Source organism: Cupressus sempervirens, chromosome 6, assembly GCF_028749045.1.
Source record: "Cupressus sempervirens isolate cs-2001-9-10 chromosome 6, ASM2874904v1, whole genome shotgun sequence".
NCBI lineage: Eukaryota > Viridiplantae > Streptophyta > Pinopsida > Cupressales > Cupressaceae > Cupressus > Cupressus sempervirens.
The window spans coordinates 193,249,020-193,263,232 of NC_143123.1; positions in this window are offsets into that span (position 1 = coordinate 193,249,020).

The following is a 14,213-nucleotide window of genomic DNA, read 5'->3' on the forward strand; positions in this document are numbered from 1 at the left end:
CACCTTCCTTTAAGGTGGATGGAAACAACTTTAGCTTGTGAGCATTAGTTAAATAGTCATAACTTTTGCAAAGGATATCAAGCTCAAAGAGGAAGGTTTTAGGGTCTTCAATAATTAGGCCATAGAACTTGAGAAGTGCAGCAAAATGTATGTTCTTCAAGTTCTGATTACCTTGCTGAGGGATAGGAAAGGGAAATCTAGGCTAACAATGAGTCATTTTTGGAGGAGGGCCTAGTAGTGGTGGTTGATAGATAACAAGGGAAAGTGGATTATTTGGTATTCAAGTTTAGTAAAGAGATCATTCAAATGCAAGGATTCTTTAGAGGATGAGGTTACTTGTTCTTGAGCAGTAGTAACTAGATTTTCAAAAGGTTCTTCTTCTTTGTTCTCATTGTAAGGTTTTTTAGGCCCAGGATTAAAAATGTCTTCTTGAATGTTACAAGGAAGAAATCTCCCAAGGATGTCTCTTTTTCTATGCATGCAAAATAGTGTAGAATTTAAACTAACATAATGACTTCCAAGTGAACTAGATTGACACCTTCCCTGGCAATGAAGCCAAAAATGTCAAATCAGCTTAATACCTTAGTAACAAAGGATTAGACATCCTTTCACAGTGATTCTATTGTCAAACAACTTCATGTGTTTTCCTAAAATAGTATACTAACTTCATGTAGTTTATCAACCCGAGAGGGTAAACTTGAGATGGTGACTGCAAAGTATATGCTCTCATTCTTATTTAAGTCATTACAACTAAAGAAAAGGCAATGCTAAAGGAAATTTATACTAGCAAATGAAACAATAACTTAACTCAAAGCTTAAATTAATGTTGCAAATAGTAAACCTATCTATGCACCTATGTTGTAGGAATAGTCCATTGATTCTGTTATCAATAACTACAAGAGTAAAAAAATTCTATCTTGCAAGGAAACAAATAAAGAAATGAAGTCTATTCTAATGGAACAGTTCACTCACCAAGTGGGCCCCCTTGGATGAGTGAACATAAAAGACAATTAAGATAAGGGAAATAAACTTGGATGGTTCATTCTATTCATTTATGGTGAAAGAATTAAACTTGATTAAAAACTGTATCACACCCTGCTACTATGAAAATCAATGTATCCTATTCTTCTCCAAATACTACACTCGAAGCTACAATAGTCATTATTTAAAGGAAATGACAACTACTTCCTAACTCCATGATAACTCCATTAATGAGGATCAATTATAGACTCATAAAGTTTGAAATAGAATTTCCATTAACCATGAATAAATCCTCTAGGAATATAGCAAGTTGTGGAAGCTACATTCATGTGCTGCACTGACATAAAGCATATAATGATTTTTCTCCACTTGCAACAATTTAGCAATACATTTGGCTTTGAATTTATCATTGAGGTGTCTAATCTTTGAATCTCAATGGTAAGTACCTAAAAAAAGTTCTATGTGCACACAAATTTCACATCCATATATTTATTTCATCATCAATATTAGAGAAAAGTGCGAATCTAAAATTACCACTCTTGCAAATCCTATGGCTAAAAGAGAAAAACTACACAAGGTAGAGCATGAATGGGGAAACCTTTATCAACATGTGACATTACTTTGTTATACCATTTTTGACAATAGATTCAAGAAAATATAGCATATTTGAACTATCCATACTTCTACTTCATGTCTTAACATATATATAGCATATACATAAAAATATAAGTCCATCTACTTAAAACCATAAAGTCATGATTATTTTTGCAAGATAACTACTTGAAAACAAGATAAAAGGAACTTAAAGCAATGGCCTTTTAGAGGCCCATTAGTTATATTGAAAAAAATGTGCATTCTTTTTTATGTATGCATGCCAACATTGAATGGATCCATGGTTATAATGAAAATGTGCAGCAACATTGAATGAATGTGTAGTTATCTTGAACAAATGTGCATCAACATTGAATGGATACATGGTTATATTGTATAAATCCATGTTCACATTGAATGGATGCATGGCTATATTAAAAAAATACATAATAACATTGATAGGATGCAAAGTTATACAAAATAGATGTCTAGTTTTTCAATTTTCTTGGTTTTATTATTCAGTATTTGATATCCTATGGTGAGTTTTCTCTATCGGTTGATCATATTGGCTTGTTTCTATTACATCACTTTTCTAAGATGCTTTGAATTGTGTAACTTTGCATGGCTTGTAAATTTGATTTGGAGTAGTGTTGGAAACCCTAGGTGAGCGGCTCACCATAGATGTTGGGACATAAAAGTGGCTACCAGAGGATCCTATGCCTAGAGACCAGTGCCCTACACAAGCTGGTCCTATAAGTGAGTTGGCTAATAAGTGATAACATAATAAAATGAATAGGTTGGTAATTGGTCTCACACATTAATGAAAATTAAGGTTGAGTATTGTTGGAGTACTCATAGAGGGGAAAATCTATGCAAAACATGGTCCCTAACTCAAGCGAAGGATCCCAACATTACTAGGCCATGCATATCCTATTGCAATACTTGAGGAAAAGACATTATGTGTAGCAAGATTATCCTTGGCTCAGGGTAATGATCCTAAAATTGTGGGAATGTATGATGACACTCACCTAGATGTGGTTGAGTTCCTCACTTTACTTACGCCTCTGGTTGTTCATTTGCTTTGTAATTTCATTGTAGGTTTTATGCTTTTGCATAGCCTTATGTTACTCTTTAACTTGATTTTTGATATAAGAATTATACTACCTTAGAGCCTAGGTGGATCATGGTTTTGTCTCCTATCTCGAGGGAGTGATTCCTTATGGTTGCAAGTGGTGGGGTGGCAAAACAAGAGGCTTTTTCATGGCTTGGATTGGAGTTCTTTGTTCGAGATATGCTTGGATGATGATTAAAGATCCTTAAGGATGTTCATGTTACTTGCATTAATATAAATAGCATAATTTGATGTAATTTGATGAATCATGAAAAGGGGATTTAGATTGATACATTTTAAGGAAAAGACATGAATAAGTGTTGGGTAAATAAGAAAGAGGATTGATATTTGAAAAGTAAATGTATGCAAATTGTATCTCTTTTATCAAATTCAGCTTGGTATATATGACCAATGGTGATTACTTATGTTATCAAATTTCTTTATGTAAATCATAATGTATATCTTGTTATAGTTGATGTTCTTGATTATCCTAATTGTAAGATTAGATGAGTCAATTATAATGTTGATATGGTATTTGCATTTTATATTTAAGAAATATATAAACTTCATGAAAATAACAATAATGCATGGAATAACTTAAGTAATAGAGAGTGAATGTTAAGTGAATTGGAATAGGACTTTACATCTATGATTAATGAGTTAATAGGAAAATGATCAAAAAAAATACTCATAAAACTTATGAACTTTGAACTATTCTTTTGAACTATTCTCTATACTATCCATACTATCTCCATCTAAGAGGACACATGTTCAAGTTCCTCTAGTGAAGTGTGCCAAAATAGTATATGCTCCTCTCCATTGTTTCCCTTTATGATAGTCTTTTTTTTAATTCTTAGTTTACAAAACTTCATAATATGTTTTTCCTTCTTAATTCAATGTATATTTTTCCATAAATGAAAACCCTAAGTCATCTTCTTAGCCAAATTTCCAAGAATCTCCCCTTTTGGCATTGATGGAAACATGTGGGAAAATTGGCTAAGTTGCAAAATTGCAAAACTTCTCAAAATTGTGAAGTTATTCACATGGCCAAAAATGTTGATCATCTTTATTTATTACCATCATCTACATTTATTATTCTTCCTCTTAGACTATGCTGATAACTCCCATTGTATTAATACATTACCATTTTCCATATAACTATTGTCTCTCACCCTTTGACATCAATGACAAAGGTGAGTCAAAAAGAGTTATATACATGTCAAAATTATTTTTCTACCTTGATGTCTTAAAGCTTATTAGCTAGATAGAAGAGTGATGCAATCTAAAAAATTATTCTTCGAGCTAGTGAATTCCTTGTCTCATGCATATTTTACTCCATCAACTATGCTTATTAAGGCACATGGTCCAAAAGATATTACCTCTATTGCTTGAAGTTCTAAAATACCAAATTTTATAGACGATTCTTCTTCTTCTAGATAGATATCTATTTGTTTCTTCACAATGTTAATCTCTAGTGTGAGATGTTCCATTAATAATGAGAATCTTTTTAGGATTATTTCTATTTTTAGCTCAAGGGCCTTCAACTCATCATTGATCTAACTAATTTTACATCTAATGTATAGAATGCTTTCCTTTGGATCCTTTAATTCATTCACCACTTTATCCAAATAATCTAATTTATCTTCAATTCTCTCAGAGATCTCTTTTGAGTACTTATGTGCAAGAGCACACTTTTCATCCTTTCCTTCTAGTTGTGCACTTCTTAATTCTTTGATCTATATATCTAATGCAGTAAGATCATTTATGATATTACCACATACTATGATAAAAAAATTTGCATCATGCTTAGTCATTGCCTTTAATTTTTTTGCCTCTTCAAGTGTGGAAAAATGATTGTCAAATGCCTCTATTAAATTAGCAATTCTCTTCTCAACGTTTTGTTAATTTATATATAGTGATGTAGGAAAAGTGCACTACACTTTCTCAATAGAAAGCTCAAATAGATTTTGTGCATTATTTCTCAATTTTCTTTATTCTACAACAATCTTTCTAACTAAGAATTTTGTCAATTGAATATACTTTTGTACATGTCTATACTTCCTTCAACATACTTGTTATGTCATGTGGAAAGCCTATGAAAAGTTCTTCAAAAGGTGACTTTAAAGTGCTTTTAGGTGTAGTCTTTTTTTCCTTAGGAGGGGTGTGGAATACTGCTATCTTCTTTTCCTTGTTGGTTCCATCCCCCCTATTGAGGTCTTTTTCCCGCTAGTGTTTGTGATGGTTGTCCATCCATATGATCTTGCTTCTCTTTCTCCTCTTCTCTCTTTTATTCTTCCTTTTCTTCCTATGGTGTGGAATTGGTCTCTGTTATCTCAATAGTTAGGGCCATTGTTGTCAAACTTGGTTGTGGCCAAGTCAAAACTAATCCTTGAATTGACTTATTGCTACATGTTTTTCTCAAGTTTGATGTTCTTTTCCTTACCATATTTATGATTCTCATCATCAGTGCTGGAGTTGTTAGAGTAAAGCATTAATTTAATTTTATTTATTAAATGTGATTTACTCCCTTCTTAAGATTTTACTTTATGCACCTTTTGCATCTCTATTTAATAATTAATTACTAATTATTAAATAGCTTTTACCTTTTAGGTTATCCTTTGTAACTTTTTAGATTACCCTTTTGGGTTTTGATCTCCTTGTATAAGGATTGACCTATTGTAATTATCTTGTATCTTTTCTTTTTCTAAGAATAAATTTGCATAATTTTTAGAGAAAACCCCATTGTCCTCTTGTCTTTTTCTTCTCAGTGATAGGTTTTTATATGCAGGTATTTTTTAGGCTCTATGGATTTGTATTGCTCAAATCCTTCATGGTATCAGAGAAAAATCTACTATACCTTGTCCAATATTTGGAGAAAAAGGAGAACAAGGTTTTGTAAGAATAGATCTAGATTTTTTTTGGTATTTCTTGTGCAAACAGGGGGTTCACTAATTTTTGGAGTAGTTTGAGGCCAAACAAACATCATAGTTGGATCTAAAAGGCATCATAACCCTTTCCATAAAGTTTGTCCATTTTGGACAACATTGATCTAGAAGGCAAAAATTGTTTGCATAGAAGGGCCATAGGGACTCTGCACACAATCCACAACACAAATTTTTTTTTTAATTGCAAAAAGGTAGCAAAAATGTGGTATTGGTTTAGCAAAAATACTAGTGGTCACTGAGACTGCTAGCAATAGTGGTAACCACCAATAGTCTTGCTGACTGTAGTAGCTCTTAGTGACCACCATTGCTTAGTTGGCCAGCACTGCCAGTGGTGCATCCCTCCCACCACAATCACCATAGCTCTGTCACCTAAAGTGCAATTGGGCCACCATTCCACCTCTACTCCTCTAGTAGTAATTTGTAAAAACATAAAATTAATTTATTTTTGTAAAAAAATATTGCTTCCTAGGGCCCTATTAGTTTTTTTGAGATATCTCGAGCATACAGAGGTATTTTTTCGATTTGAAAGAAGCACTAGAGAGATAGATCCAAGATGGAGACAATGGAGTAGTAATTTTTGGGATTTTTTTCTAGATTGATACCTATTTTTGGTGCTTCAAGTCTGTTGATGACTTCTATCTTCTATGGGCCATAACTTCTTCATTATAGCTCCATTTTTCATTCCAAGAAAAGCATCAGAAAGCTCTTCTCAAGAACTTTCCAAATTCTTTGTCATTTCACTAGTATTTTATACTAGGTATTTTTTATTCATATATGAAGCTTTTTTTCTCTTCTCTCATTTATGCAATCAATTTGTAAGTTGCAGTTCAATTTATTACATTGTGGGGGTTATTTTTATATTATTTATTATTATTATATTAGTATATTAGAAAACTTAAAAAAACTTTTCTAAAACAAAGGTGAAGACCACTTATTCTCTCGATCTTCTAACCCCTCATAGTCACCACAATTGGAAGACCTTGACGACTTGGTTTCTTTGGTCAAGATGCTTGTGGTCATGTTTAGATGTTGTGCAACTTGTTTTACAGAGACCTTTTGAGGTCTTGCAACATAGAAGCAAAATGGATGAGGCAATCAAATTGATTGCATTGCAGGTGTTAAATAGTTTGTGATTTCATCTAGGTGGATGCAATACCCCTCTAGCCATGTGGACCAAGCTAGAAGGCTTGTTTGGAACTGTGAATGAATTTAGGGAACTTCAGATAGAGGTAGAGGTTACCTCCCTTGTAACAGATTCCTTTCTAACTATTTATGACTTCTTGATGAAGTTTAATCAATAGAGATCCATACTATAGGGTTATGGAAAGATGAAGAAAAATGTTGAATGCATCTATCTGGTTCTCTGTAAGCTTTAAGGGAATTTTTAGATTTTTGCATCTACCTTTTATTCCACCAAAGATGCTTTTGAGAATAGATTTGATATGCCTACTTTTGACATCTTTTGTGATCACTTGACTAGAGAGCAGTCAAAGTTTACATAGTTGGATAGTATGACTAGTTCTAAGGTGAAGGCAATGGTAGCAAAGCTAAAGTAGAAATTAAAGCATAAGTTAGATTTAATAGGTAGTGAGAGTTCCTCCAAGTCTACTCCCAAATAAGATGCTCTTAATGTTGGAATTCTTTGGAATAATTGAGATGGGGGGTGAATTAGTTATTCAAGGTCCAGATGTCCAAATAAAACTTTTTCAATTCAGTGAACCCGTGAGACTTTCTTAACCATGCATGCATTCATTGTGTATAAACCAAAAATGATATGTTACTATTAAACTTACATGCATAAAGGTAAAGCATAAAACAAAACACATCCATCAATACACATAACACAATGATTTAATGTGGAAACCCAATTTGGGAAAAACCACTAGTAACATGCTTCTCATTTCTCACTCATCTGAAGTGATTCCCTGTTAAAGGTTACAACACACACTATTAAATGTGACCCAGTTAAGGGATTTCAATCACCCTATTAAAAGTGAGCCTTGCTAGAGTACTTTAGGTCATTCACTTGGAATGCCACCATGTTAAATTATTTTCAAATGATTATTTTTCTCTAAAGGATTTACCCTAATCTCATAGAATTGTTAGAGAGTAACAGTAGAGTTTGATCTAATACAACTTACAACCTTACTTGCTAATTATAGATCACTATTCAGTCCCCAACTCTGTTTGGCTTCCAATATTTTTTGTTCTAACAACTTGTTATCCTTTTAAGCATTAATCTTTAGTAAGCCTTCTTGCTTAGCTCATCATTGTAGATTTCTCCTCTTGGGTCACTTGATGAAGCAAACCATTCTCCCTTCACCTTGTCAGTTTTTTGCATCCAAAAACTCTCTGACCTCTTACCAACCTTGCTTCATGAACAAGAATCCCTACATATAGGGAATTGTAACTCTTTTTCCCACTCATTATCCATCTCAAAAATTAGGGTTCTTGATGGATTAGGTAGGATACAATGTATCTACCCCGTATCTTATCTTTTTTAGAAACTTCTCCTAGAATCCATTTGAGTTCACCTCCAAAATGATTTACATAAGGTTCTGTGCCTCCAACTCATCAATCTTATCTTCCTCCTAAATCACAAGTTCCAAGAAAACAAATGTGTCAACTTTTATTTGGTGATTCTTCGATCTTTTTCATAATGAAACAGGTCGGCATTATCAATTTATTAATGCTCAACACATACTGTGTTACTTGGCATCTACTATAAAATCACTCGGCATCAACTAGATTTTACTGGTGCTCGACACATATTGAAGATCACTTGGCATCTACTAGCTTGCTCAACACCTATTAGTTTGCTTGACATCCACATGAAAACAATTTCACTCAACTCCAACTAATTTTTTGCTTGGCTTGGACTAACTCTACTCGATACCTTCTATCAACTTGGTCAAGCTTAGAAAATGAACTTTTTTAAACCTTTTTCATCTAAACATTCTAATTGTAGCCAAACATTTGTAACCTGATAGATCATTAATACATTATGTTATCACTATCTTAACTGATTCTTGCACTTCAATACATAATCATAACTCAACCTTTCCTCTAGGTACTTTTGTTACATCCGTTTGATCAAATCCTCCTCATCAATCAACTAAGTAATAATGCATGAAACATATAAGCAATTGTCTTACCAACATATAGCAAGTTTGACATCAGTCACAAAACAATGATTGAAAACACTTCTTACAACAATTTTCTAACTCAAATGATCTTTTCAATCATATACCAACAATCTCCCTCTTTGGCATTTATGGAAAACATAACTGATCAACCAGTCAAACATCAAACTAACTTGGTTAGATAGTAAGGAAATACCAAAAAGAAAGCTTGTGAACAAAACTTCACCCTCTATCAGCAACTCCTTAGGTTATAAAATCTCACTTATCTGATTCTCTTTTCTCATTCTAGTCTTCTGATCTTTTGATGATGTACCTTCACTTTATTGAACTTCTTTCACAATGTACCTTCATCCAATGTACTTTCTCCTTCAACTTTTTTGTACTATACTTTCATCCAATGTACTTTCTCCTTCTTACTTGATCTTCTACTCTCATCATGTCGCTCTTGATCAATATGCACTTAATCAATTTCTTGAACATTCTCCCTCTTTGACAACAATGCCAGAGACATGTACTTCAACATTTGGCATCTTAATGTATATGTAGATATATAAAAAATTCAGCTCTTTAATTTTCTCCCTCTATCACCTTGCTTGTGACTATTTTGAAATTCCAACTCTGTAATTACTTTAGAAAACTTGCTAAAGTAAGATCTACTACATCAATTTGTATGAAATTAATGTCAGTTTATTTGATGCAGGATACTTCCTCTATCTTTTATATAGCCTTTCATAGGGGTATCACCCCTAATTAACCTCTCAGATACTCATAAGCATCCTTAGGTAATGCTTTGGTGAAGATATCACCAATTTGCTCCTTCATGTTCATATATTCCATCTTCACCTCTTTGTCTTGAACCAACTCCCTTACATAATGATACTTTATTGCAATGTTCCTTGTCTTTGTATGCATAACAAGATTCTTTGATATATTTATAGCACATGTGTTATCACAATAAAGTGCCATTGGTTTAGTGATTCCTTCCTTCATTCCCTTTAGCAACTATTTGATCCATACAATGTTTATGTAATTGATAGTAGTAGCAACATACTCAGCTTCAACAGTAGATTGAGAAGTATAGTTCTACTTCTTGCTTGTCCATGTAACAAGTCTTCTGCCTAAGAAGAATGCTCCTCCACTGGTGCACCTTCTGTCATCAATATTTCTAGCCCAATCAGCATCAGTGTAGGCTTTCAATTCAAACTTTTCATTCTTCTTATAGTATAAGCCATACTCTTTTGTTGCTTTCAGGTATCTCATTATCCTTTTCACTACTATCAAGTGATTCTCTCTAGGATTAGTAGAGAATCTAGCAACTATCCCCATAGCTAATGCAATACTAGGCCTACTATATACTATGTATTACAATTTTCCAATCATGGATCTATACAATGTTTGATTGACCTTAGTTGATTCATCATCCTTTGATAGTTTGAGTGTTGTTACCATAGGTGCACTTATAGGCTTTGAGTCCTCAAGTCCAAAAGTCTTCAATATCTCCTTGATATATTTTGATTGAGTGATATATACATCATACTTCATTTGATGTACTTGTAATCCCACAAAGTATTTAATATCACCAAACATTGACATTTCAAACTCTTGCTTCATCTAATTTGTAAAATCTTTATACAAAGCATATTGTCCTCCAAATATTATGTCATCAACAAATATCCCAGATAACAATATACGTTTTTCTTTATCTTTTTTCATGTATAAATTATTTTTATCACCTATCCTTTCAAATCCAATCTTAAAAAGATAAGTAATAAGTCTCTCAAACCATGCTCTTGGTGCTTGTTTCAATCCATATAGGGCTTTGTACAATTTTCATACCATGTTTTTATTTTTTTTGTCCACAAATCCTTCTGGTTGTTCTATGTAGACGTCCTCTTTCTAATATTCCATTTAGAAATTCAGACTTGAGATCCATCTGGTAAACTTTGAAACCTTTGTAAGTAGCATAAGCAAGCAGAATTCTTATTCTTGCAATAGGGGTAAATGTTTCACCGTAGTCAATTCTTTCTTCTTGAGCATACGCTTTGCAAAAAAACCTTGCTTTATTTCTTGTTAATTCACCATTCTCATCTAGCTTGTTCCTAAATACCCATTTTGTGCCAATCACATTCTTGTCTTTTGGTCTAGGAACTAGGCTCTAAGTCTTATTCTTTTCTATCTACTAAATTTCGTCTTCCATAGCCTTGTAAAAATCATCTTCTTCCAATGCATCTCTCACTATCTTAGGTTCCTTCATGCTTAGCAAACATGATTCACCTCTCAACCTATTTCTTATCATTGGCCTTGCATCCTTGTCTCCAATAATTTGATCTCTAGGATGGTGTCTTCTGACATATTTGGATAGTCTAGGCTCAATTCTTGTGGTTGCATTCTGTCTCTTAGCTTCAGTATCACTATGTACATCCCTATCAGGTATTTCAACATCTCTTTAATGTATGCTAATCTCAGAGTCAGATTGTGTATTCTCCTCATTTTGCAACTTAGAATCTAAATGCAACTTGACATTCATAGGATGTGACATAGCAGTTGTTGAAACTTGTTGTTGATTTGCTGCATGATTTGTGACATCTTCTTCAGTAGGCATTGTTCATAGTAGTATGAAAATGTCTTGTAATCTTTTAGTTCTTTTCTAGGTTCAACTTCATGTGCTTCTATAAACTCATAAAAATTCACATTTGCACTTTTCACAATTTTGTTAGTGTTAGTAATTAAACACTTGTAAGCTTTACTTCTTGTGGAGTAATTAAGGAATATACCTTCTTCGCTCTTTGCATCAAACTTTCCACTCCTAACATCATTGATAATATAGCATTTTCTTTCAAATACCTTAAAATATTTCACATTAGGTGGATGATCATACCATAGTTCAAAAGGTGTTCAGTGAGTACCTTTCTTTACTTGCACATAGTTCAAAGTGTATACTACAATACTTATAGCTTCTCTCAAATATTTCAAGGCAACATTCTTCTCCATCATTAGTTTTATGGCACAATCCATTATAGATCTATTTCTTCTTTCAACAATTCCATTTTGTGGGGGAGTCCTTGGTGCTGATATATGTCTCTTGATTCCTTTGTCATTGCAAAACACCTCAAATTCATGCGAAGTGAATTCACCTCCTCTGTCTAATCTCAAACACTTCAAGCTCTTACCTGTTTCTTTCTCAACTATTGCCATTTACCATTTAAAATTTTTAAAAACATCTAATTTCTATTTTAAAAATATCACAGTCATCATTCTAGAGTAATCATCAACAAGCAACATTATATACCTGTCTCCTTTGTAGCTTTGCACTTCAATAGGTCCACACAAATTGGTATGACTAATTTCAAGTATTTCCTTAGAGGTGTAAGCTTTACTTTTAAAGCTTGACTTTGTCATCTTGTATAGTTGATATTGTTTGCACATTATGTTTTTTGGTTTCTTCAACTTAGGCAAACCTCTAACTCTTTTCAAGTTACTTATACTAATCAGATTATCAAAGTTAACATGACATAATCTCTTGTGCCAAATCCATACATCATTAAATTTTGCAATAAGACAAGTAGCATCTTCTATATCCAAATAGAATAGATTACTCCTAGTTTGATCGCCTTTTCAATCAAGTTTCCATTTGTATCATATATCTTGGCTGATTTATTTTCAAACTCAACATGCCAAATTGTTTAATTGTGACACACTTAACAAGTTATAATTCAATCCTTCAACATAATAAGCATTGTCACATGAGATCTTGTCTATAAGCTTAATAGGCCCTTTTCCTTTTATTGAACATGGTGCATCATTACCAAATCTTACACTATTTCTATCATAACACTTTAAGGTAATGAACTTACTTTTGTTTCCAATCATGTGATGTGAGCATCCACTATCAATGATCCATTTTTCATTCTTGTTCACACAAGTCATAAGTGCAGTAGCTTTATCCTCATATCACTCATCCTTCATTACAACATATACTACTTTATCATCATTTTCATTAGAGTTATTTTCATTAGCAACATAGCATGACTTCTTGCCTTTATCTCTGTAATCTCTTCCATCATCTTCTCTTCTATTTTTGTATGTGTTCCCTTCTCTGGAGTTCTTCTTCTGTGCACATCTTGCTACAATATGACCAACTTCATTGCAATTAAAACAAATGATAGGTAGCTTACCTTTGAATTTACATTTTCCTTTGCAGAATCTTTTGGCCAGCAATGTTTCCAATCGTTCAATATCTTTCTCATCTGTACTACTATCATTGAATGCATACTTTATCTTTCTTTTCTTCTTCTTTGTCTTTACCTCCTTAGAATCCTTTAGTAATAATTTTTCTTTGAAAGGTTATTCAATACTCTTTGGTCTATAGTTGTCAAAATTAGATAACTCAAAAGTAGTGAGTCTACCCACTATACCTTTAAGGGTTAGATCATTTCCTGGTATACATCTTAACTCTTGAATTGTAGATACTCTAATGGCATACATAGGCAACAATTTTCTCAAGACTTTACTTATCATAGTTTCATCATCTATTTTACTAGTTTCTCCTTTTATAGAACTAACAACCTCTTTTATTCTAGCAACATATTGAGCAATGTTTTCATGTTCTTCCATTCTCATGTCATCAAACTTACCTCTGAGGCTCTCTGACTTGGCTCTTTGAACATTTTTGTCTCCTCCATAGATGGTGTTTATGGAATCCCACATCTACTTCACACTTTTGAGGTCTTTGATATCATCAAACTCAGCATAGCTCAGGGCAGAGGCAATATCCAACATAGCCTAATTGTGCTCCTTATTTTTCTTCAAGTCTTAAGTAGTTAGGGCTCCTGCTGGATCAACATGTTTTGTTGTAATGCAAGTTTTTGCATAATCTCAAAGTCCTCCAAGGTGTAGCTTCATCAAAATTTTCCATGTAGGAAAGTTATCTATGTTCACCTTGGGTACCTCTCTCTTTGACATCTTGATCTTTATGCTTTTAATACCTTAAAACTAATCCTCTTAGGCAACTGTGCCCTGATACCAATTATTGGAATTCTTTAGAATAACTGAGAGGGGGGTGAATCAATTATTCAATGTCTATATGTCCAAATAAAACTTTTTCAATTCAGTGAACCCATGAAAAATTCTTAACCATGCATGCATTCATTGTGTGTAAACCAATACTGATATGTTACTTTTAAACTAACATGTAGAAATATAAAGCATAAAACACAACACATCTAGTAGTACACATGACACAATGATTTAACATAGAAACCAAATTAGGGAAAAACCACCAGAAACATGCTACTCCTTTCTCACTCTTCTAAAGTGATGCCCTGTTAAAGGCCAACCTATTAAAGGTTATAACGCACATTGTTAAATGTAACCTAGTTAAGGGATTTCAATCACCCTGTTAAAAGTGGGCCTTGTTAGAGGACTTTAGGTCATTCACTTGGA